Here is a 27,916-nt window from a genome sequence, read left to right on the forward strand (position 1 = left end):
GCATACTGATCCCATAGAGGCCATATTTATCTTCACACCTTATCATAGCAAATTCTCAGTTCAATATTTGTTCTACAAATATTTACTGATTATCAACTATGTACAAAAGGCTCTGTGCTATGCAGCATACAAAGCGAATACAAAGATCTTCAACCATAGTATCTTAAATCAAGTATACGACAATCTCAAAAGACAGAAATTAATGACCACTAATGTTACAAAGAATGTCTGTGAGTGATAAGCACCACGTGATTTCCTGGCATACAGCTAATACTCAAATACATCCGATTAATGAATGCTGAATCCATGGGTGAAGTTAAATTAAGTACTATAAGACAAAAGTGTCACTTTTACCTGAAGTGATCAGTGAAATCAATATGGAGGAGGAAAAATGTGACTTGGGTCTTCAGGTAGATTTGGAAGAACAAAGACTGAAAGAGGATAACAATCCTTTAAGAAATTAAAACTGGCTTATTGAACTCCCCTGCAGCTCTGAGGGTTACTGTGGTTTTCTTCGTTGTCGGGGCCAAGCCTAGAAGCCAGCAACCATGTCAAAGGGACCTGCCTTTAGTATTGATCTTGGCACCACCTACTCTTGTGTGGGTGTTTTCCAGCATGGAAAAGTGGAAATAATTGCCAATGATCAAGGAAACCGAACCACTCCAAGCTATGTTGCCTTTACAGACACTGAACAATTGATAGGTGATGCCACAAAGAATCAAGTTGCAATGAACCCCACCAACACAGTTTTTGATGCCAAACACCTGATTGGACGCAGATTTGATGATGCTGTTGTCCAGTCTAATATGAAGCATTGGCCCTTTATGGTGGTGAATGATGCCGGCAGGCCCAAGGTCCAAGTAGAATACAACGGAGAGACAAAAAGCTTCTATCCAGAGGAGGTATCCTCTATGGTTCTGACAAAGATGAAGGAAATTGCAGACGCCTACCTTGGGAAGTCTGTTACCAATGCTGTGGTCACAGTGCCCACTTACTTTAATGACTCTCAGCGTCAGGCTACCAAAGATGCTGGAACTATTGCTGGTCTCAATGTACTTAGAATTATTAATGAGCCAACTGCTGCTGCTGTTGCTTACCACTTAGACAAAAAGGTTGGAGCTGAAAGAAACGTGCTCATCTTTGACCTGGGAGGCGGCACTTTTGATGTGTCAATCCTCACTATTGAGGATGGAATCTTTGAGGTCAAGTCTACAGCCAGAGACACCCACTTGGTTGGAGAAGATTTTGATAACCGAATGGTCAACCATTTCATTGCTGAGTTCAGGCGCAAATACATGAAGGACATAAGTGAGAACAAGAGAGCTGCAAGACGCCTCTGTACTGCTTGTGAGCCTGCTAAGCGTACTCTCTCTTCCAGCACCCAGCCAGTATTGAGATCAATTCTCTCTATGAAGGAATCAATTTCTATACCTCCATTACCCGTGCCCGATTTGAAGAATTGAATGCTGATCTGTTCCGTGGAATCCTGGACCCTGTAGAGAAGGCCCTTCGAGAAGCCAAAGTAGACAAGTCATAGATTCATGATATTGTCCTGGTTGGTGGTTCTACTCGCATTCCCAAGATTCAGAAGCTTCTCCAAGACTTTTTCAATGGAAAAGAACTGAATAAGAGCATCAATCCTGGTGAAGCTGTTGCTTATGGTGCAGCTGTCCAGGCCGCCATCCTGTCTGGAGACAAGTCTGAAAATGTTCAAGATTTGCTGCTCTTGGATGTCACCCCTCTTTCCCTTGGTATTGAAACTGCTGGTGGAGTCATGACCATCCTCATCAAGCGTAATACTACCATTCCTACCAAGCAGACACAGATCTTCACTACCTATTCCGACAACCAGCCTGGTGTGCTTATTCAGGTTTATGAAGGTGAGCATACCATGACCAAGGATAACAACATGCTTGGCAAGTTTGAACTCACAGGCATACCTCCTGCGCACCGAGGTGTCCCTCAGATTGAAGTCACTTTTGCCATTGATGCCATTGGCATCCTCAATGTGTCTGCTGTGGACAAGAGTACAGGAAAAGAGAACAAGATTACTATCACTAATGACAAGGGCCGTTTGAGCAAGGAAGACATTGAACGTATGGTCCAGGAAGCTGAGAAGTACAAAGCTGAAGATGAGAAGCAGAGGGACAAAGTATCACCTAAGGGTTCACTTGAGTCCTGTGCATTCAACATGAAAGCAACTGTCGAAGATGAGGAACTTCAATGCAAGATTAACGATGAGGACAAACAGAAGATTCTGGACAAGTGTAATGAAATTATCAACTGGCTTGAATCAGACTGCCGAGAAGGAAGAATTTGAACATCGGCAAAAAGAGCTGGAGAAAGTCTGCAACCCCATCATCGCCAAGATGTACCAGAGTGCAGGAGGCATGCCAGGAGGAATGCCTGGGGATTCCCTGGTGCTGGAGCTCCTCCCTCTGGTGGTGCTTCCTCAGGGCCCACCATTGAAGAGGTTGATTCAGCCAACGCAAGTATAGATGTAGCATTGTTCCACACATGCAAAACATTGAAGGACCTAAATTTGTAGCAAATTCTGTGGCAGTTTTAAAAAGTTCAGCTGCTATTGTAAGTTACTGGGCATTCTCAATACTTGAATATGGAACATATGCACAGGGGAAGGAAATAACATTGCGTTTTATAAACACTGTATTGTAAGTGGAAAACACAATGTCTTAAATAAAACTATTTAAAATTGGCAAAAAAAAAAAAGAGATTAAAACTGACAAGATGCACAGAATGGACTGTTATAAGAGAGTCTGTAGGTAAGAAGACCAAATAGGAAGTTACTTCAGGATGGTGGAAATAAAAATCAAAAGGAAAGGACATGTGCAACAGAAAGTCTAAAGCCAACATTAATATGACTTAAAGCCTAACTTGTCATGGAAACCACGTATAGAATGGAACAAAGGAGAACTTAGAGCTTATGACTTTGTTTCCAGGAAAAACTATTTTCCAACTTTTGAACAACCAGTTCTGAATATAACAAGGTTAACAGAAAAACACTGAACAAGGTTTAAAGAAACTTGGATATTAGTCCCAAGTAGGCCATTAACTGTGTGACCATGAGCAAATTACTTCCCCTATCGAGATCCCAGTATACTTCTTTGTAAAACCAAGATTGAATAAGTTGATGTCTGCAGCCCATCATAGCTCAGAAACCCTGTAGTTCTCTGATTCCTTAAGTGTTGACTACCTGCCTACAATACAGGTAGGTTACATTGAAAGTCTTCCAAGAGGTCAGTGACGGTTGCAGGTTAGTTGCCACTCCTGAGACATACTCTTTTTCCTCTTATTCATAGTTATTGCATGCCTGTTAGAGGTATTCTGCTAAGGGGCATTCTCTTCTATGTTTCAGAAAAACTGTCTAAAAAATCCTTTAGACATTTTCCTTCACAGAATAAATCAGTAGTGCATTATTCTGTTTGCATGCTACAGAAAGATGATCTTGAAAAGCTGAGAAGCTCCAGTGTTTGTTTCAGCAGGTTTTTCTTCTACTAAAATTTATGCATCACTTTTACAATAATCTGTACTATGATGAAAAGAGTTGGCATTGTCTATCTATATGTATATTTATATGAGTTTATATTATTTTCAATTATTCAATTTTTGTGCTTTAAAACGCAGAAGCTCAGGATTCTATCCTGTCTTCACAGCTCATATCCTAAGATCAATTTAACTCTCTCTTTCAAATGCTGCACTTTTAAAAAAATATATGGTGCATTAGTCCATTTTGCATTGGTATAAAGGGATACCTGAGACTGGGTAATTTATAAAGAAAAGAGGTTTATTTGGCTCACATTTCTATAGGCTGTACAAGAAACATAGTGCCATCATCTGCTTCTGATGAGGCCTCCGGAAGCTTATAATCATGGTAGAAGGCAAAGGGGGAATAGGCATGCCACATGGCAAGAGGGGGAGCAAGAAGGGCAGAGGGGTCCTAGACTGTTTTCAACAACCAAATGTCATGTGAACTCATTACCATGGGGAGGGCACCATGCCATTGATGAGGGATCTGCACCCACAGCCCAAACACCTCCCATCAGGCCCCACCTCCAATGTTGAGAATCACATTTTGACATGAGATTTTGTGGGGACAAACATTCGAACTATATCATATGGTAGCCAGAAATAAATGTAATATTCTAAGTGGGGTTATTAGGAATATTACAGTCTCATTATAAGTCCTGTAGCTATTTAGATCTTTGCTATGACCATGCATTCAGGTAAAATCAAGGCTGTCATTTATCAAGAAAATCTCTATTTAATTTTCATTTCTCCTCCATTCATTAGTTTTATCTTGAATTTTCTGATTGGATAATTCTTATAAACAGAGTGAATGGATTAGACTATTTGCCTGACAGTTCCACAGAGAAAAACATGCCACTCCAACTGACTGCTAATTACTTTCCCACTTCATCCTACTTAGGTAAAAGTGAATGAACATTAACAATATATACATTTTCATCTATTAATATGTTCAACCGTTACCTAACCCCACAAGTGTCCATTGATTTTTATCATTTAAAATGCCAACCACGAAAAGGAAGACCCAGAACTAATGGCTATCTCCTTGTAGTGTCTAGTAAAATACAATGTACAACACAAAAGCACCTAATTATATGATGTGAAAAGGTTGTTATAATGAAAACTTAAAAGGGCTGTGAAACTTTCTGTCCCCAACCTCTGCTGTGAATAAATTATTATATTCCTTTCTAATAATAAAATAGGGTCAAATAACTTGCTAATCTTAACACCGGTCACTTCATTCTTTAGACATACAAGCTGAATTATGACCCCTTCCGCTCTGCTCACTTGACAATTTGTGTGTGCCTCTGGTATAGCATTCAGTTACATGCCTGTCTCCCTCACTAGGCTTCAATTATTGAAAAGAAACAAAACCTAACCACTAAACACTGCCTGCATAACAAGATCAGCGCAAACGTTATAAAACAGTATTAAAGCCTTTAGAAAACGTGTGTTTGTTTAAAAGTCTTTAGGGCAATAGTATTGATTTCAAATGTAACTAACAAGATAAAAGCTCATGTTTTTCAGGTCCTATATTAAGCCTTGAATGAAATGAAAAATGCTCTTTAATGGAAATTTAAAATTAATCTGCATTTCTTTATTATGCTTATTATTTCCCAAATATTGATGGATACTGTTAAAATCTTCATGAGCAGAGTTTGAATTTTTTATATTCTTTGATTGTAATACTTTTTATCTTGTTGCAGCTCCATCAATTTTAAATTACAGGAAATTTTCCACATATGAAATGTCCTACCCTAAAGATGATTGTGTTCTTTTCACTACTCTATATTTAGTTTTTTACTGTCTCAAAAGTGTACCACGTTATCATTTTTTAATGCAAGTTTTTTGCCTTTATCTTTTGATCTCAATCAAATTAAAGAATAGTCTCCCCTTGGTGGAAATCAATATACTGACACTGTCTTCTATATTAGGTGTCAACTTCAACGTTTTAGCAAAATAGAATAAGTCCACCAATATGTCTCCAAATAAAATGTACAATATCCAGGTATTCAGGGAGTTTATTGAAGTATACATTTCTTAGCTAAATCCACATCCAAGGCAATGATTAGCATTAAACAAATACCAATGAAGACTGTTAGCCATTTCACAACCTAATATTTCCCGTTAGCCATTCTGTTTGTTTGTTGCTAATGGGTTTTATTCTACCTTTTCAAAAGCTATCTGTATTATTCTTTTGTATAGTTACCCTTTTTATCTTACCAATTACTAGAGGTTACTCCCATAATTTTCTTCTGAAATAACACATAAGCATCTTCTTTATTCAAATATATGTTCCAATATATGCTCTCTTAAGTCTAAAACTTCAATAGGCATATATTTTCTTTCCCTAAAGCTTCATCAGTACTCATGTCTAAGGGTTTTAAAGAAAACCCTTACTCTTCACTTATCTCTTAATTCAAACAAATTTTTAAAAGCAAGGAAAAATGAAAGAACAACAAAATAATAGAAGAAAGAAACGCTTTCCTCTTTCCTGTTGTGTGAATATGAATTATCACTAATGGAGATGATTGAATACTCCCTAGCATGGGTTGTGGGTTCTACCTTCCCGTCACATCACGCTTCTCCTCATGTCTCTAAAGTCACCCCTTGTTTACGATTCCTTAGCTTTACCTTCTTTCTCATCCACACTGTATAAACTGTAACAGTCTTCACAGTGAAATCAAGAGATTTTAGATTGCTTCCTCACCTCTCCAGGGCAACGTGGCCTTCCTTTATTTCCCTCTACACATTGTGGCAATACTATGAGATTCTTATTCTTTTACTCTGTTTATTTGTGAAGCTCTTGGTCCTATAGTGATCACATTTTGAAGAATGTCTTTGTATCTATGAATGCCTTCCCTTAAAAATCACATCAAGTGGCAATGAAAAACCACTCATTTATTTCTGAAGATGCATTCGTAGTATGAAACAATACATTTTTGCCGTGCTCACAAACAGCATGTCCTTATTCCCTCACATTCACCATTTACCCATTATAATTGCAGCAAACAAAAATGAAAAAACTAAGTAGCAACGCCATGAAAAATAAGCAGATAGGTCTTACATTCTTCATATACAAGTTACAGAGCATCTAGGAGATGGAGAAAAATGCTCAAAGGTGTTTAGTGTCTTGACTTTCTTTTAAAATCATCATTTTCTTTAAAGGCTTTTAATAGGAAAGAAACTCATGCCCTATTTTAATAATCTTTAAGTGATAAAGCCAAAAAAAATAAAACAAATTCCAGGAGCAATAGCAAAGAATACATTTTTAACTATAGGAAATAATTTTTTGTAATTTAGACAAGGCTATTAATCAAATAGCTTTAAAAACTTTCTTTAAATATTATTGTGGTTCATCCATTTCATCTGCTCAACACAGTATGTACATAGAATGCAAACCTATGTACAAATATGTATGTGTTCCAACCAGAGAAATTATATCTTAATACCAGATCCCACAATATTTCCACATTATTTTCAGAAGAAAATATAATTTTATGATTAACTTTCATCATTAAAATTTCCATTTTGTTCTCTTACTTTAAGAAATTGATGAAAGAGTCTCCGCTGTCCCCACCGAGACCAAGATGGCCGCAACTGTAATTCTGCCCCCAATCAGCCCCTACTTCAAGTACTCTGTCATGATCAACAAGGCCATACCCTACAACTACCCACTGCCTGTCCGCGATGATGGGAACATGCCCGACATACCCAGCCACCCCCAGGACCCCCAGGGGCCCAGCCTGGAGTGGCTGAAGAACCTGTGAGCACCTCCACTGACCAAGGCCGGCCCTCTCTCGGCTCCCAATAAAAATGTGAAAACCAAAAAAAAAAAAAAAAAGAAATTGATGAAAGCAATCATGTATATTTACAAGTGAGTACAGACAGAAACCAGCTGTCTTTGTAGCAAACTTCCGAAAATCAGTTATAAAATACTTTTGACAACTGTTAAATAGTAATAATTATGAAACTTAGCTCACCATCTTGTCATATGACAGTAACAATAGGATCATGAACGCGATAAAAATATTTTAATGGTAACCATATAATATTTCAGTAAAAACTTTTACAGGATATGGATTGGTAAGAAGGATGGTCACAAGACAGAAAATTTTCTTTGCAATTTACCTGAAACACCAAGAACACCTAGAAAGTAACAATGAAGCATAAAATCAATTTATTTTCCTCTAATTGCTATTTTTTAAAGAAAAACTTTACAAAAATCTCACTCCAAATAAAGCACCTAAATTTGCCACTGAAACCATAACTTATTTGATATACCTTAAATATAATTTAAACATATATTACTTGTGTAACTGGAAAATTTTTACTAAAGAAATATACTACTAAATAGGAGTAATTCTAAATAATATGAATTATTACCAAATAATTTTTCTCTAAAATCAGCTTTTCTTTTGATTGAAAATTGGTCAGTATTATAAACTAGATTCTGACATTATTTTCCTATACTGAAAGTAGACAAAGTGCTTTGAAGCACTGAGTTTCAAGCCTATGCTGCTTTACCAAAGGATTTTTGCTACTGATGAACTGCTCCTCTCAAAGATATTATTATGATATCTAGACTAAAAGTATTATCACATTTAAAAGTAAGCCCAACGGTTAAAAATAGAATATGGTACTGAAAAATCACTTGTTTAGCAACTGGCATATCTACAATATTTTAGAGCCACTGTCTTTTCAAAGTTCAGTAGCTTGGCGACATGTTAGAGTAATTAGCAGTTCTGTTTGCACCAGTTCTAGAAAAGGGAGAAATTGTCTAAGAAAACATGTAAGTGTATGTTTTCCTTTCACTTAAGAAAATTATTATAATACAGTAGGCGAATGCCATGGAATTAGGATTCTTCTGTCATTTCCAAACCAAATCCCCCAAGTTAATTGTGGAATTGTGTTCTAATTGTGGATCTCCTGGGAACATTTTTCAAAACAATCCTCCTTTTTAAAGTTTTCTATTTTATTTAGTTTACTACCTTAAATTTGATTTGATTTCTTTCAATGGTTTAGGATAAACTTAATCATCTTTACATTTTAGCCAAATTTTTTAAGTTTATTTTTTGGCTATGTCCTTTTCCTGTCAGCTCAGTTTTGTGTGCATGTGTGTACAGTTTAATGATTTCTACTATTAAAATTAATGCCACTAAGAGGATCTCATTTTTTTTCTGAATTTATACCTTATAGTAAAACTAAAATCCTGGAGTCCAAGTTCCTCATTCATCTTTGTCCTGGTCCATAATAACTGTTCCCCTTCTGACTGACTTTTTATTTGAATATTTAGGTTTAAACAGTATCCAGCATTGTTCTAAACACTAACATTTGCTAAACATTCAATAAATACTTACTGAGTGAAAAGGGACAGTAATCCAAGGATTGTTGCAGTATAATCTCAGTATGTCTTTCTATAGGTATAATCATTTATGGGTATTAAAGAGACTTACTAATATAGATTAAATGTTTATTTATTCTTTAATAATTATTGCAATTGTAACTGTCAAGATAACAAATTGTAAGTCAATTTTCTTATTTCTGAATTTTAAATGATTGTGGAGGGCTCAAATATATTATTTTTAAAGGTTGCAAGATAAATTCTTTCGCATCTGCCATATTTAATATCCAGAGGAGAAAAACAGATATATTTTATTCTATTTCCTCCTGTTCAACTGAAATTTTATTTCAAAATATTTGTAATTCTGTCAAATTATGTAAGTTTAACACAAACTGCATACCATGTTAAGATATTTTACAAAAGACAATTTATTAAGTTTATATCTTTAAAAGTAGAAATATGTTTACACCTTGTGAATAAAAATTTATTATAAGGTGTTAATAGCATCAATTAAAGTCACTGTATATTGTCAACTTGCAAGCAAGGCCCCTAAAAACTGTACTTAAATATGAAACTACCTTATTTTATGGAGAAATAAAGTGTCAAGAGAATGAATGATAACCTTCCTATGATTAGACACACTAAAATGCCACTGGATCTCTCAAAAGGTAGATCCTGTCATGAAATATCAAGATAACTGTTGGAGTTCTCTTTTTGACACATTTGTATAAAATAATGAAATAAAAATCATGCAACTCCATCTTTTATTTTTATCATATGTAAACTGAAAAATGTATCATGATTCAAATAACCATTATGTTCAGATATAAATCATATTTTAAAATCCTATGATATCGAGTAATATTCACAGTTTGCCTTTGGCAACCTTAAGCACTCCATTCAAAACAAAGATAAGCAGTAGGTCTACACACAAAATGGTAAAATTATATGCAACTATACAAGTTACATATTGTTTGCTGAAAAAAATGCTTTAAAAGCAGGTACGCGTTAAAGAGTTTTTCAAATTTTATCAGATTGCCAGATGCGGTAGAAAAAAAGACAAGCTGTTCTTTCACTTCTGAAAGTTTATTGCAGGTTTTATATGTGTTTCAAGTCAATAATGTTTGTATTAATGGTAAATTTTTTGAGGGTTCTTCAGAATAATAATCAAAGCACATAAGCATATACCATAATTCAAAATATGCTCAGCACCAAAAAATGCACATTCTTGATTATAACTCAAAAATTAATATTAAGGTATCACTAAAATATTATTTGATTTGTAACTTGCATTTTCCTTAATGCCACTAGGGTAAAATTTTTCTTTTTTTTTAGATACATTGGTTATTTATCTGAGTTAAAAATTTTTGTCTGGAATTTTGTTTTATGAAAACATTTTAACTACCAAAGAGATAAAGATAGATCCAATCTCTTCTCAAGAAAGGATAGGGGATGGACTTAAATAGAAAAGGAATGTGCATTAGCTGAAGGCTTTTGGAAGAATCATATACAATTAGATAAATGTCTTGATAGAGTGAAAGCATGTATTGGGTTGATATAATAAAATGTAAAAGTATGTTTTTTCCTTAAATATTTATAGGCTTCCCAAACACTGAAAAATTCAATGACCTTATTTCCCTGGGGAAAAACAGAAGAAAAAGATGTCAATGAGAAATGTCCATTTTAATCTATGTGATTGAATATATGTGTATGTGTACACGTTACCCTCAAGTTCCATATATCACTCCCACAGTGTTTTATAGAAAAATGCCCAAGAGAATGAAAGTGTGGGGCATAAGGGGAAAATCCTTCGGAAAGAGATTATTCTGTAGGGTGGCAATGATGATGATATATAAACATCTGATTCTACATGACTGTCATACAAAGAATTATAGTGCCTAAAAGAAGAAAAAAAACATATAAACCTATAACATACTGTTCTGGATGCCATACAAATGAGGAATATTTAATTAGAGGGAAACAATCTTTGAGAAACCACAGATCTAAAATAAACAGAGTAGCCTAGGCAACCTAGGGAGGTCCTATCTCTACAAAAATAAAAATTATCCAGGCATGGTGACACATACATATGGTCCCAGCTCCTCAGGAAGCTGAGCTGGGGGGATAGCTGGAGTCCAGGAGGTCGAGGCTACAGTGAGCAGTGATCTGGTAGCATTCACCACTGTACTCCAGCCTGAGCGTCAGAGCAAGATTTTGTCTCAAAAAAATAAATAAATAAACAAAAAGTAAAAAATAAAACAAACAGAAGAATCAAATGTACTTGCTGGGCAGGGAGAAGGAATTCTGGTCAGCTAAAATCTGAACTTAATATTTTCTTAGCTTTCTCTTAGTCTTCTTTGTTTGTTTTTGTTTTTAACTGAGACAGGGTCTTACATTTTCACCAGACTGGAGTGTAGTGGCAGAATCATGGCTCACTGCAGTTTGACCAGCTAGGCTCAAGCGATTCTCTCACCTTAGCCTCCCAGGTAGCTGGGACTACAGACATGCACCACAGTACGCGGTTAACTTTAAAAATTGTTGGTATAGATTTGGTCTCACCATGTTGACCAGGCCAATTCCTGGCCTCAAAGCAATCCTCCGGCCTCAGCCTCCCAAAGTGCTGGGATTACAGGCTTGAGCCACTGCACCTTGGTCTTCTATGTGACTATGCAAGCTTAGGCTTTCTTTCCCTGATCTAATGATATCAGAAAATCATGCACTCTATGATAATACAAAATGTCACAGATTATGGAAGGTGGCTATTTTTAATGTATAGTATCAAAGTGTAGTTCAGCTGGTCAGTAAGATTTCATATGAAACTAGTATTGCAATATATTTTCATCTAAAATTTTCATTTGACCTTATATTTTATTTTGAATTTGAAAATAGCATTTATATTTCTCACCAGAATCACTATAAATTAATTTTAATTGTGATAAAATTACCTGTAAGAAATTAAAGGCACTCTTTAATTAAATACACACATGCACACACAAAAACACACACACATATAAGACAAAATATAATGGTTCTATTTATCCCTTTCTCTGATGGCACACTCTTGACCAATATATAACATGTTAGTAGACTAACATGTCATATTCCACTGGCTATGCAGCCTGGCTCTGTGACAGCAGGTCATCATTTTCAAATCTGATCTGAAAGTTTTTTAAACTTCAATGATATTCTGCAGGCCTAGCTTCTTATGCAAGGAGCTCAAGGTTCCCCCCAAATTCAGTTATTAGCATATGTCAGATACAGCCCAGTGAAAACTGGCCTTCAATAGAAAGTGCATCAGATTTCAGTCTTAAAGAGCATGTTCATAGCATCCTTTCACCAGTCACTTGCAAAAGTGAGACTAGAAATTTTTTTTCTTTTACCAATTAAGAATAACCAAAGATAAACTGGGAGAAACAAATAGCTTCTAAGAGGAGTTTTTCCACTACCTAATCTTGCCACCTTGCCCCTGGGTATTGCTGCTGGCCAAGATTCTCATGCTGAGTTTGCTCCCCAGCAATTGTAGATGGCCTAATGATAAAAGGGTAGAAAGAAGAGATTATCAGCAGGGCTTGCAGGGACTTGCCACCACTCCACAATTGCTGCGCAGCTCTGGGATATGTATGTGTGTACAGGGTGGGGGTGGGGGAACTGGAAGAGCATAATGTGGAAAATACATTTATATTTCTGGTAAATCTACTCTGAATTATACTTAAAACTAAATAAGAACAGGCCCATTTAAGCAAAGGTTTCTCCTTTGCTCATTTGTGATTGGAAGGAACACGTACCTACACTCAGAGAACTCTAGCTAGAATACAGATCTAAAGTGATTTTTTTCTATCTCTTACCACTCGGCTGAAAGACAGAATTATTTCTAATGAGATAATATATATATGGAAATACTGGTATGGGTATGCAGCAAATATTAAATAATGGACTACTCTTGAGTTTGCTCAAATTATAATCTTTAGCAAAATCCTGCAGGAAAATACAATAAGTTGAAGGGAGAGAGGACATGAAAGGGAGGATGATGAAAGATAAAACAGGGTAGGTGAGGAGGAGAGCAATCCAGAAACGTAGTGTTCCCACTACCTGCCCACACTCACACACATTCCTTGTCTGCCCAGCAAACTTCTAGTTGTCCTTAAAAACTCAGCTCAAGCACTGCCTTCTCTCTCCCTGCAAGACTGACCTAAGCCCTTAATTGAAGAATGAATGGGAGAAGATAATTATAAATACTTTTGCCTGGTGGATATGCTGAATAAAACATGGAAATACACAAACAAGATATCTAGTAATAACCTTTCATCAGTTCACTCCATTTGATCAAGCAAGCATATGTATAACAAGTGGATTTTATGTTTTGATTTTCAGGTTAAAAAGAATGAGTTGAAAAGCACATAGGTAATACTAAAACATTACCTTATTAAGGCTGCATGTTTGAAAAAGCCCAGAAAAATGCTTATTACTCTGTTCTAACTTATTAAAATACATGAAGAATGTCACATAACAGAATTTCACTCAAAGAATAAAAAATATTACCTTTGTAATATGACCCTAAAAGTTACACTAGCTTAGTAAGAAATACATTTATCTCTGTGTTTCTTATGTTTCCTTGTAGAGGGCTTAGGTTGCTTCACACGTGAAAAACATTGTGTGCTCAACCAGTTTCAAGCTCTATAATGCAGAAAACATGTCTTTTGTCTAGTCCCTAAAACTAAAACACAGAACTAAGTGTCACACTATTTGTAATTCTATGTATTATACATAATAAAAATAAATGCATGAGTTTGATAAATAGAGGTTTATTTATTAAAAACAAAATAGTGAATATAACTTAAAAAGGCACAGAGGAAATCCACTCAGAAGACCCTTTCAGCTAAGCTTACACAGTTCATTAGATCTCGGTTATATTTTTAACAATGATTTTGGTTTTTTGACTTTTTAGTAATGACCATTCTTGCAGGAGTAAGCAACTTGGATGGAACTGGAGGCCCTTATTCTAACTGAAGTAGCTCAGGAATGGAAAATTCAACAGTATATTCTCAGTTACAAGTGGGAGCTAAGCTATGGGTATACAAAGATATGCAGAGTAATACAATGGACTATGGAGACTCAGAAGAGGGAGAGGAGGGGCGAAAGGAATAAAAAAATACATACTAGGTACAGTGTATGCTATTCTGGTGACAGGTGCACTAAAATCTCAGACTTCACCACTATACATTTCATCCAAGCAACCAAAAACCTCTTTTTGTACCCCAAAGCTAATGAAATTAACAAAATTTAAGAAGAGAAAGTAAAAAGACAACTTGAAAAACTATTTTCCACTCATGTATCTGCTAAGATCTAGCATATATTTTTTTATTTTTTAAGATAAATTACAGAACAACATAAAAAAATGAAAATAAAAGTGATTTTGTAATTCCAAGCTCATGGATAGGAAGAATCAATATTGTTTAAATGACTATATTGCCCAAAGCAATTTACAGATCCAATGCTATTCCTATCAAACTATCAAGGATATTTTTCATAGAATTAGAAACAACCATTCTAAAATTCACATGGAACCCAAAGTGACCCTGAATAGCCAAAGCAATCTTGAACAAAAAGAACAAAGCTGGAGGCATCACATTACCCAACTTAAAACTATGCTACCAGGCTACAGTAATGCAAACAACATTGTACTGGCTCAAAAACAGACACATAGACCAATAGAACAGAATAGAGATTCAGAAATAAGACCACACCTCTACAACCATCTGATCTACAACAAGCCTGGCAGAAATAAACAAAGGGAAAGGACCCCCTATTCAACAAATGATGCTGAGATAACTGGCTAGCCATATGCAGAACATTGAAACTGGACTCCTTTCTTTCACCATATACAGAAATCAGCTGAAGATGAATTAAACATTTAAATGGAAAACCTAAAATTATAAAAATCCTTGAAGACAACTTAGGAAATACTATTCTAGACATAGGCTCTGGCAAATATTTCATTTTGAAGACACAGAAAACAATTGCCACAAAAGCAAATATTGATAAGTGGGACCTAATATTAAACTAAAGAGCTTTTGCAAGGCAAAACAATCAACAGAGTAAAAAGACAACCTACAAAATGGGAAAAAAATTTTGCAAACTATGCATCTAATGAAGGTCTAATATTTAGAATCTATAAGGAAGTTAAACAATTAAATAAGGAAAAAACAACCCCATTAAAAAATGGACAAAGGACATGAACAGACCCTTCTCAAAAGACCTTTACATGTAACCAACAGGCATATGAAAAAATGCTTAACATCACTAATCATTAGAAAAGTGCAAATCAAAACCACAATGAGACACCACATCCCACCAGTCAGAAAAGCTACTACAGTATTTAAAAGTCAAAAAATAGGCTGGGTGTGGTGGACCACACCTGCAATCCCAGCTACTTTAGAGGCTGAGGTAGGAGGCTTGATTGAGCCCATGATGCCTGTCATCCCAGCTACTTTAGGGGCTGAGGTGCAGGAATCACTAGAACCCAGGAGGTGGAGGCAGCAGTGAGGTGAAATTGCACCACTACACTCCATCCTGGGTGACAAAGTAAGATCCTGTCTCAAAAATAAATAAGCCAAAAAAGTAACACATGCTGTCAAGGTTTCAGGGAAAAGGGAATGCTTATACACTATTAGTCAGAATGCAATTAGTTCAGCCCCTGTGAAAAGCAGCTTGGAGATTTCTCAAAGTGCAAAAAACAGCACTCCTCAGGCTGGAGAGCAGGGGCGTGGATCTTACCTCACTGCAACCTCCTCCTTCCGAGTTCGAGCAATTCTCCTGCCTCAGCCTCCTGAGTAGCTGGGACTACAGGCATGCGCCACCAGGTACGGCTAATTTTTGTATTTTTAGTAAAGACGGAGTTTCACCATGTTGGTCAGGCTGGTCTCAAACTCTTGACCTTAAGTGATCGGCCCACCTCTCCCTCCCAAAGTGCTGAGATTACAGGTGTGAGCCACCACGTCCGGCCTAACCTAACTGTAGTTAAAATAAATCTAATATGTCAATTAAAAAATAAAAATGATTGTGAGACATTAGATGCATTAGAACCATGATGAGAAGAATCACAGAGAAATTTTAAAAATGATTACCGTAAAACGCAGCTTCCCATTCAAATTGACCATCTTAATCAGAATAAGACCAATTTGATGTGTAAGAGTATTTAACCAGGTATCTTGGAAAACTCAACTCTTCTTATCCATTTTAAGAATTAAAAGGAACCAAAATTAATAACTGACTAGACTTGAGCTCTGCTTATGATATAGGAGGGGTGCAGAGAAGTGCTAGGAGGAGAAGGGCGGGGTCCCTGGCGAGGGCTCCACCCCCGGGCCTGTGTCCAAGGGCCTAGGTGAGGACAGGCACTCCTGTTTTCGCAGCCAAATGTTGCATTTTCCAAGACAACCCTGGCCTGCCACGCCCCCATCCTGTGACTATAAAAACACTGAGACCCTAGCGGGCAGAGACACAAGCCACTGAATGTATAGAGGAACACACAGGTGGAAGAGCACACCAACAGAAGACACCAGCAGGCCATCGACCAACAAAAAGATGGTAAGTTTGGCCTGGGCAGTCGGTGGAGAGCCCGGCAGTTGCGTGGCCTGACTCCAGGGGAAATTCATCTTCCCACTCCAACCCTCTTTTGGCCTCCCAATCCACCTCACAGAATGCTACCACTCAATAAAAAACCTTGCACTCATTCTCCAAGCCCACTTGTGATCCAGTTCTTCTGGTACACCGAGGAAACAATCCTGGGATACAGAAAGCCCTCTGTTCTTGCGATAAGGCAGGCTATCCGATTGAGCTGATTAACATAAGCTGCCTATAGATGGCAAAACTAAAAGAGCATACTGGAGTATGCCCTTTGGGGCTTCGGGAGCTGTAAACATTCACCCCTTTATGCTGCCCAGGGGTCTGAGCCCATGCTCCCCACAACCTGCCAGTCTATCTGCTCCCCCTAGGGCTTATGAGCAAAGGGCACCAAAGAAGCAAGCCACACCCCCATCAGAAGCAAGCCACACCCCCATCGCGCGCCCTTCGAGGGAAACAAAGGCACTTTTCCTTTTTCACTTATAAAGACAAAAACATTAAAGAGGGGAATACTTTTTAAAACAAAGTGCAAATGCTCAGGTTCACAGAAGTTAACATAAGTTATGTCCACTTTATCAAGGAAATGTTCCTTTTGTTCCAGTTTGAAGAAAATGGCTTTATTAGATTCCAAAAGAAAAAAGAAAACATTAACTTTACCTCAAAAATCCAAAATGTACCAAATTCCTCTCAACAAATTTAGCAAATATGAATTTTGCACTTGATGTTTATGTCTAACTGAATGATTCTCTAACAAAATGCATCATTAATAGTACAGAAATGGCATAAAACTGAAAAAAGTTTTTTCATCCCATATGACTATACATGGTTCAGTTCCAAGGTATCTTGAAAACAAAGGGCAACCTGTTTTATAAACGACAGTTTTCGAAATAATATTTTATGTACTACAAAATTATTGGAATGTTTAAGTCTAATCAGAGCTTTAAAGGAGAGTTCAAACAGAAGTTGCATCCATCTCCACATCTGAATTACCTCTGGTGATACCATGCACAATTATGGCTTCAGGTTTTTTCCTTAGCCCCCAATGAATTCACTTCTGTTACTCAAGGTCAAAAATCTACACATCGTGATTCAGTATGACAAAGTGTAGATCTAGCGTCCTAAATAAAGAGAAATAAAACATCACATCACTCATAAACCTAACAGAAAAACAGTCGATTTTTGCAACAGTCCAAGATGATAAGGGTTTTTGTAGGAGGTTCTCTGATTCTGTCTGTACACGAGCTAGCCTGCATCTAAGAAAAAGATGGATAGTGGAATGCTGACTTGTAAACAATGCTGCCATGGTGGATAAGCCATGAGCTTGATTCTCTAGAAAGAGATCTGCATTCATTATAATGGGTGGTCTTATGAGTGCATCTGGCTAATGTGCCTTCCTAAATATATCTTTAACAACGACTTGCATATTTATAAAAACAAGCTGTCAACAGGCTTAAGTGTCAATACTTAACAACTGGAAGCAAATCTTAAGAGGGAAAATAAGATCTGCAACAGAAAGTTTATAAATTATAAGGAACTTTTCCTCTTAGCATAAACTGAGTATAGAAAGAAAAAAGCATGAAGTACCAGCGTCCCGAAATGTTTGATACTGCTTAATGGAATAAAAACTGTCTGTATTTGAATCCAAAATGTTGATATCTCAGCTGCAACAGCAACATTTATGTTTCTTTGAAATGGAATGGTGAGTCTTTAATTATTAAACCAATTGTATTTAGCAGATGGTCAAAGAAATGTACGTTTTGAAAGTTGCCCAGAGGGTTATATAAACGAACAAGCTAAAACAGCTGGCAGCTGGTGCATGAAATCAATAATGAGAAAATGAGCTCTACTGTATCTTTGTTTTCATTGTCTGGCTGAAGACAGTGAAGACAAGAGAAAGAGTGAGAGAGAATCAACTTGTAAACTTTACAAATGGGCTGAATGGCTTATGTGTATCTAATTAGAGATAAACCTACTAGAGTGAGACTGTAACTATAGGAATGGTGTGTGTGTGTGTGCGCTTGTGCATGTGTGTGCAAGTACACCCGTGTGCTGAGGGCAGAAGAATATAGAGACCAAATCCTCCTTGCCAACTATTTTAACTATTCTGTTGTGGGCAATTTATTGCTTATTTTATGGCATGGGAAAATCCAAATTGCACTTAATCGGAGCAAAATACTCTGAGAGACAGAATAAGCAATGCTAATGAAATAATGATGATTTGAATATTGTTTCCTGGCTTATATTGTTTTAAACAATTTCAATAGTTAGAATTTCATGAATAAAAAAATTCTCTCTGGGCATCACAGAAGTCTTTTAAGACTGACTAGTAACTACTTCTACCAGAAGCATCACTATCCAAAATATTCTATTAATTTTTTTCATAATGACAGCTCTTTATTATGTATGGCCAACTGCAAATACAACTGTGTGTTTAACATTACAAAACAGTTCTCCAGGAAAACATTATGTCTGGAGAGCACTTATCCTTGAAAGAATAAAATTAAAATATAAAATAAAATAAATAAAAGTATGCTCACTTCCCTAACCTTATATTATAATCAAAAACTAATAATTCATAAAGGCATAGGGAGTATACTCAACTCTGAAATGAAATAGTCTACACTCCCAGTGATTATATGTGGTCACATTTCTTCCATAAGGTTTCAGCGCATATAATCGCCACAAAAAAGTATACGGGACCCATATTTTAATCCATCTTTAACAGAAAAATATGTAATTTTCATGGGGAAAAGGAAGAAACACTATTAAAACTTTATGAACTTATATTTTAGACATATAGCTAGAAAATAAGAAACAGATTTGTAGTATAGAGATAGCATGCATGTACTATTTCAGCTCAAGTCAGCTGTTTTGTTTTTTAGGGGTTTTAAGAAGAAAATGGTAAATACTGCTCCAACGCATGCTATTTTAGTTTATAGGATTTTGTCTTCAGAAAAAAATGATACTCTCAGTTCTAACTTACATCACTTTTTTTAATGAAATGAAATGGAAAGATCTCTATAAAATCCGAAGTTCTAAGTTTGTCCTGAGATAATAAAGTGATACTTGCTGTGGGTATCAGTAGTGCAATGCAATTAACATTAAATTACTTGTTTTTTGCTAAAAAATGTTTCCTACAGCAAAGAAAACTCTGGCCTTCAGCCTGCAGAGACAGAGAAATGATAACAGGATGCATTTATGCCCTGACTAGCGGTTGGACAAGTTATCGTGCACTATATGCTAGTACTAAGGTAAGCATGTTTTTACCATCATGGCAATTTTGGCATATATTAGACTAAAAGAAAGAGGAATGTCTTCTCTGATGTTACTAGTACTTGAGTTTCCAAGTCATCATAATCTGGCCTACATTAAAAAAATGTAAACAAGGTTTTTTTCAGCAGCCCAATTTACCTTCTGTTAGTCAAACAAATTCTAGGTAAATAAAGCACAATCATCATTTTAAATTATTTTTCTGTTGTCAGCAGTACTTGCTTTTAATCATGCAATATAAAAACTGTAGATGGGTAGCAATGAGCATTCTTTTTCACTGTTCATTTATTTAGGGATCTTGAAATAGCATCTCAATGTTGCAAAACTATAAACTGAAATGCCCTAGAATAATAAACATAAGGCTGTCTCATTTCATAAGAGAAACGTCTGCATTCATGAGTAAACAGAAGCCGTGCATAAATCCAGCCTTGCCTTGTCAGGCAGTCTGTGTGACTTGAGGCTGCGTGGTCCATTATATTTTCCAAAAAATTTGATAAATTTATTGAATAATACTAAATAAAACGTGAATAATACTGAATTGCTTTCGTCTCTGGAAAGGGACGTTTTGATTCGCAATATGTTTCATTTCTTCTTTCTGTACTTCACTTATCTTTTCTTTTGTTTTTTCCTTCTTTACTTTATTCCTTCCTTATAATTTTCTCCCTCTTTCCTTCCATCTTTTCTTTACAATCTTATCTTCCTTTACTCTTCCTTCCATTTTTTTTTTCTGCAAAGAATTTAAAAACAGAATTTAATTCATGTCAGGAAATCTATTGATGAATGAAGAGGTCTTGCATTCTTACTTTTAATAATTTAATGTGTGAAATATTAAACTCATGGAGGTATTATAATGAGATTTATTGGCCATGAAAAAGAAGATGTGACAAAACCTAAATACTTCCCATTTTCTGAGTCCATAAGGATAAAGTAACCACAGCTGACATATCAACTTCATCTGGATAAGGACATTGATTCCTAGCAACCCTGGTCAGTTAATTAAAGATAAATTTAGCCTCTGAATTACCACTTTTTGTGAAAAAAAGGAGAAATCTTAAAGGAAAATAGGAAATAACTTGAAAGGCTTAATGATTTTAAGATGAAAGAAAAAGTAATATAATTTTAATACTGCTTATTCAAGTAAGACTATGAAATTCCTAATCATAACTACTTTAGAGTTTCCAAAGCAGGTTATCGGTAACATGAAATCCTGAATAAAAGAAAGCACAAGTATTTACAATTAATAGTCATTGAAGGTGGTCGAACATTAATGGTGTAGAAAGATAAGCCTATAAAAAGAAATTAACCAGAGAGAAAGTTGTGAATTGTGTGACGGGTCCCTGGGAGCAATGAGGCAAAGGGAAAGAAGGCTGTCAGAAAGCCCTGAAGATCATGCAGAAGTATTCAAATGTATCACCACAAGTACTTAAGAACAGAAAAATAATATAATGAAAGTGGTGTTTAGGCAAAAGCATCTGTCTGCAAGATTTGAAAGAAAAAGTGACTGTGAACGAGGTTCCAAATATGAAGTGAAGAAAGCCTAAGTCAGCATGAAAAGTAAAAATATAAAACTAAAAGGTATGATTTCTCTAAAACACATTGCAGAATAAATGTTGTTAGTTCTTGTTGATATATTGGCTAAGAGCAGAAACAAGAAAGTAACCATAAGACTTCAAGCCTAGAGACATGGAAAAAATAATAATACAGAGGAAATGAACAAGAGGACTGAAAACAACATCAATTTCCAGCATAATGTGTTTTTCAATGTATATATGCGCTTTCAAGTACCTTTTAATGGAGTCTCTATCATTAATACCTTGCTGTTTGCTGCTTCTTTCCAATGTTCTTCCAACGATGGGATTTATTTATTTATTTAATTTTAATTTTAATTTTAATTTTAATTTCTGTGGGAACATAGTAAGTGCTTATATTTATGGAGTATATGAGATGTTTATCATACAGGCCTGCAATGTGAAATAAGTACATCATAGAGAGTGAGGTGACCATCCCCTCAGATATTTATCCTTTGAGTAACAAACAATCCAATTACGCCTTTGAGTTATTTGAAAATGTACAATAAGTAATTATTGGTAATTATTGACTGCAGTTACCCTGTTGTGTATCGAGTAGTAGGTCTTATTCATTATTTCTAATGATGCTTTTGTACCCATTAACCATCCCCACTTCCTCTCCAGCCCCGCAATGCCCTTCCCAGCCTCTGGTAACCATCCTGCTACTCTCTCCAATGATAGAATTTTTTAAAATGCAGATCAAAGTTTCCACTATGTGTCCTCTATGAAGTAGATGGCAAATGTTTTTAAATTACATCTTCTAAGGACATCAATATACTAAACACAAGTTTACAAGTAATTTTATTTACATTTTTAATTGCTAATCCTTGGGATACACCCTCAATCTACAGCCGAACTCTTGGAAGTCTCTTAAGTTCAAATCCTAATGGGTAAACTGCCAAGGATATTATCACTTTAGCTGTTATTCTTGACCTTTACTACTTGGGCTACATTCTCTCTTATCTTCTAGACAATAGGTGACCTCAGAAGAATGCTGCCTTTAAAAAGTAAATATTTCTTCCATTGAAAATGATTAGAAAATTCTACGCATGAAATTTCTCAAATTCTAACTCACAGTTCTGGGCAGATGATGCAAACTGGTATTGATGTCATAAACACACTCAGACCAATGACTGATAGGACTAAGCCCCCAATTTCCTGGTCAACAACTGTTATTATAAGCTTAATATCAGAAGTATAAGAAAATACATCAAATGGCTCTGCCCACAACCACTTTCAATAACTTGTATATTAAACATCTATCCACCAGAAGCAGGCTCTTTTCCCACTCAATAATGGATACTTGATTGAAATATACTTTTGTTGATAAAGAATAAGCCATTTCCCAAATCCAACAGTAGTACAGGCATACCTCAGAGATATTATAGATTAAATTCAAGACCATCACAATAAAGCCAGTATCACAATAAAACAGGTCACACAAATTTTGGGGTTGCCCAGTTCATCCAAAATTATGTTTACACTATACTGCAGTCTACTACTAAAGTGTGAAACTGTATGTCTAAAAATCCAATGTACATACCTTATTTTAAATTATTATTGCTGCTTAAAAATGCTAAGAATCACCTGAGCCTTTGGCAAGTCCTAATCCTCTTGCTCGTGAAAGGTCTTGCTTAAATGTTGATAGCTGCTGACTGTTCAGGGTGACAGTTGCTGAGGGTTGGAGCGGCTGTGGTAATCTCTTTTTATTTGTGTTATTAATTCATTGTTTTTATTTTTTGAGGCAGAGTCTCACTCTGTCACCCAAGCTAGAATGCAGTGGGGTGATCTCGGCTCACGGCAATCTCTGCCTTTTGGGTTCAAGCGATTCTCATGCCTTAGCCTTCCGAGTAGCTGGGATTACAGGTGTGCACCACCTGGCTACTTTTTGTATTTTTAGTAGAAACGGGGTTTTGTCATGTTGGCCAAGCTGGTCTCGAATTCTTTATGTCAAGTGATCTGCCTGCCTCAGCCTCCCAAAGTACTGAGATTACAGGAGTGAGCCACCATACCTGGCCCAATTTATTTTTATTTTCTTGAGACAGGGTCTCACTCCATTTCCACCCAGGCTGGTGTGCAGTAGCGTAATTACAGGATTACAGTTCATTGTAGTGTCAACCTCCCAGGCTCAAGCAGTCCTCTCCCTTTAGCTTCCTGGGTATCTGGGACTACAGGTGTGCTCCACATCACTCAGCTAATTGTTTTTTTTGTTTGTTTGTTTGTTTTTGTTTTTTTTTTGTTTTTTTTTTCCACAGAGACAGGGTTTCCCTCTGTTATGCCATCTGGTCTCAAACTTCTGGGCTCAAGAGGTCGTCCTGCAGTGGACTTAGAAAGGGCTGGCAATACAGACATGAGCCATCATGACTGGCTACAATTTCTTAAAATAAGACAACAGTGATATTGCCACATCAATTAACTCTCACAAAAGATTTCTCTGTAGTATGTGATGCTGTTTGATAGCATTTTACCCACCGTAGTACTTCTTTCAAAATTGTATTCAATCCTCTCATATGCTGCCACTGCTTTATCAACTAAGTTTATGTAATATTCTAAGTACTTTATTGTCATTTTGACAATGTTCACAGCATCTTCACCAGGGATAGATTCCATCTCAAGAAACCACTGTCTTTGCTCATCCATAGGAAGCAACTCCTCAGCCATTCAAGTTTCATCAGAAGATTGCAGCAATTCAGTCACATCTTCAGGCTCCTCTTGTAATTCTAGTTCTCTTGCTCTTTCTGCCACACCTGCAGTTACATCCTCCACTGAAGCCTTGAATACCTTGGTCATCCCCGAGGGCTGTCATCAACGTTTCCCAAGCTCCTGTTGATGTTGATATATTAACCTTCTCCTGTAAATCACAAATGTTCTTAAAGGCAATTAGAATGGTGAACCTTTTCCAGAAGATTTTCAATTGACTTTTTCCAGATCCATCAGATGAATCACTATCTGTAGTGACTGTAGCTTTACAAAAATGTATTCCTTAGAAAAAGAGACTTCAACATCAAAACTGATCCTTGATTCAAGGGCTGCAGAATGGATGCTGTGTTAGCAGGCATGAAAACAACATGAATCTCCTGTACCTCTCCACCACAGCTCTTGGGTGACCAGATGCATTGTCAATAAATAGGAATATATTGAAAGAAATCGTTCTTTTTTTTTTTCTGAAGAGTAGGTTTCAACAGTGAGCTTAGAATGTTCAGTAAACCGTGCTGTAAACAAATGTGCTATCATCCAAGTTTTGTTGTGCCATTTGTAGAGCACAGGCAGAGTAGATTTAGCATACTTTTTAAGGGCCTTAGGATTTTCAGAATGGTAAAAATGAGCATTGGTTTCAACTGAAGTCACCAACTGCATTAGACTCTAGCAAGAGAGTCAGCCTGTCTTTTGGCGTTTTGAAGCCTGGCATTGATTTCTCTGTAGCTACAAAATTCTAGACAGCAAGTTTTCCCTCTATGAGACTGTTTCATCTACACTGAAAATCTGTTATTTACTGTAGCCCACAACTTCCTCAATTATCTTAGCTGGATCTTCTGGATAACTTGTCACAGATTCTAAGTCGGCACTTGCTGCCTCACGTCGAGCTTTTATATTATGCAGACACCTTCTTTCCTTAAATTTCATGAACCAACTTCAGGTAGCTTCCAACTGTTCTTCTGCAGCTTCTTACCTCCTCTCTCAGCATCCATAGAATTGAAGAGGGGTAGTGCCTTGCTCTGGATTAGGCTTTGGCTTAAGGGAATGTTGTGGTCAATTTGATCTTCTAGCCAGACCACTCAAACTGTCTTTACATCAGCAAAAGGCTGTTTCGTGCCTTTTTTTTCCATATGTTCACTGATATAGCACTTTTAATTTCTCTCAAGAACTTTTCCTCTGCATTCGCTACCTGGATGACTGTCGTAAGAGGCCTGGCTTTTGGCCTGTCTCAGAAGTTTTGACATGTCTTCTTCACCAAGCTTAATCATTGCCAGCTTTTGGTTTAAAGTGAGAGACCTGTGATTCTTCCTTTCACTTAACACTTAGAGGGCATTGTTGGGTGTTTACCTGGCCTAGTTTTAATACTGCTCTATGTCAGGGAATAGGGAAGCCCAAGGAGACAGGGAGTGATGGAGGAATAACCAATCAGTGGAGCAGTGACAACACACACACATTTAGCAATTAATCTTGCCATTTACATGAGTATGGTTTGTAGTGTCCCTAAATAATTACAGTGACAACACCAAAGATCACTGACCACAGATCACCATAGAAAATATAATAATAATGAAAATGTTTGCATATTTGTGAGAATTCCCAAAATGTCACACAGAGACAGAAAGGGAACACGATGTTGGAAAACGGCGCCGATAGACTTGTTTGTTCCAGGATTGCCACAAACCTCTAATTTGTATAAAACATTGTATCAAAAGTAAATCACAATAAAAACCAGGTATGCCTTTATAAGGTATCCTAGGAAAACCTTCCAAGCCAAAAAAATTGAAAAAAAAAAAAAAAAAAAAAAAAAACTTGTTAGGTAAAAAGTAAAAATTGTGTTTTTATTGATATTTATTAACTGTGCAAGTGTTGAGGAGGTATAAAGATTTCCAAATCTTTTAGAAAATATTTCATAAATGTTAGCAAGTATTTAAAGATAATTTAGAAAGCATACAAAGCCACTTTATGTAATCAAGAAGTTCTTGGCCTAACGTAAAGAAATCTCTGTGACAAAGTTTTAATATTATGGTATCAGGATATTTTATGTCTTATTTTCTAGAATTTCACTTAGCCTCATGAAGAATTGAATTTATGTTGGTTATGTGTCATATTAGCATTTGAAGAATCTTTTAGCATGAAGTTGTAAAAACTGTTGCACATCCTCAGACTGTTTGCTTCCCTTTTTCTGATTTCCTAGCAAACAGGCACCAAACCTAAGGGGCAGTGTGGTGCAGGGCTTAAGAGTATAGACTTTGAAGCCAGAGTTGGGAAATACATGCAGAATCTGAGATCCACCACTTATTACTTATGTGACCTTGAGAAATTCATTTGACCTTCTTGTGCCTCAGTTTTCTCACCTATAAAACAGGAATAATAATAGTATTTATTTCATAGAGGTGTTGTCTATATTCACTGTGTTCAAAATATATTAAAGTGCTCATTTGTGTCTGCTAGATAGTAAGAGATGTGTTTGTTAAAATTAGTATTCTGATAAATCAATTATCATAAGACTATAAGATTTACCTCAGTCTGTAAGGTCTACTTTGCTTACTAAATGAATTTTCAAGATTTAAATATATGGGCTGGTAAAGTCCCTTGCTCTGATTTCTTTCTTTTTTTTTTTAATTGTAGTTTGGGCTCTGGGGTACATGTGCACATCCTGCATCCTGAAGGATTGTTGCATAGGTACATACATGCCATGGTGGTTCTCTGTCTCCATCTCACCCCACCCCCTGCCATCATCTACATCAGGCATCCTCTTCGCCCCACCTCGCTGTCCCACCTTTTCCCTCCCCTCCACTTCCCCACCTAGCCCTGTGAATGTTGTTCCCTTCCCTGTGCCTAAGCGTTCTCATTGTTCATCACCCGCCTATGAGTGAAAACATGCAGTGTTTGGTTTCCTGTTCTTGTGTCAGTTTGCCAAGAATGATGGTTTCTAGATTCATTCATGTCTCTACAAAGGACATGAACTCATCGTTTTTTATGGCTGCATAGTATTTCATGGTGTATATGTGCCACATTTTTCTTTGTCCAGTCTATCATCAATGGGTATTTGGGTTGGTTCCAGGTCTTTGCTATCATAAACAGAACCACAATGAACATATATACACATGTGTCTTCATAATAGAATGACTTACAATCCTTTGGGTATATACCCAGCAGTAGGATTGCTGGGTCAAATGGAATTTCTATTTCTAGAATCCTTGAGGAATCACCACACTGTCTTCCATAATGGTTGAACTAATTTACACTCCCATCAACAGTGTAAAAGTGTTCTTATTTCTCCACATCCTATCCAGCATCTGTCTCCAGATTTTTTAATGATCGCCATTCTAACTGGCATGAGATGGTATCTCAGCGTAGTTTTGATTTGCATTTCTCTAATGACCAATGATGATGAGCATTTTTTCATATGTTTGTTGGCCACATATTTGTCTTCTTTTGCTCTGATTTCTTGAGAAACAATTCTATAAGGAATAAGTTCTTGATCGCTAGGTATTGTCATTTCATTTTTAGAGCTGGTACCAGATTTAGTGATATTCCCTGTTTTATACTGTGGCAGCTATAAATTCATATGTATAATCATTTAAGTTTAATTCTAAAATAACTATAAAAGATCAAACATTTTGATCAAGTTAATCTTACAAAATCTCATATCTCATTACTTTCCCTTAAGTATCTATTGCTCTTTAATCAGTAAGAGGAAAAGAGCAGTACGTAACCGATTGTCAGGCTTATTTGATTTAAATCTTCAAGGGCACTTTTTGCCTATGTTTGGACTTGTCCACTAGTCTACTAATTCTTGTTGCTAGCTTTTTAGCTGTCTTTCTGAACCGTTTGTTTCCAGTTCAAACTAAATGACCACACTTGCTAA

General features: G+C 36.3%; 1 protein-coding gene and 1 pseudogene across 8 annotated transcripts in view; one reads left to right on the forward strand and one right to left on the reverse strand.

Annotated features, from left to right (window-relative positions):
• DACH2 (dachshund family transcription factor 2) overlaps positions 1-27,916 on the reverse strand; it is a 632,920-nt gene that overhangs the window by 427,779 nt on the left and 177,225 nt on the right. The gene's annotated exons all lie outside the window — the stretch shown is intronic.
• Positions 477-2,658, forward strand: LOC108291805 (annotated as a pseudogene). The gene has a single exon (XR_001820054.2). The product of XR_001820054.2 is annotated as a heat shock cognate 71 kDa protein-like (transcript).

Source organism: Cebus imitator, unplaced genomic scaffold (assembly GCF_001604975.1).
Source record: "Cebus imitator isolate Cc_AM_T3 unplaced genomic scaffold, Cebus_imitator-1.0 Scaffold468, whole genome shotgun sequence".
NCBI classification, from domain to species: domain Eukaryota; kingdom Metazoa; phylum Chordata; class Mammalia; order Primates; family Cebidae; genus Cebus; species Cebus imitator.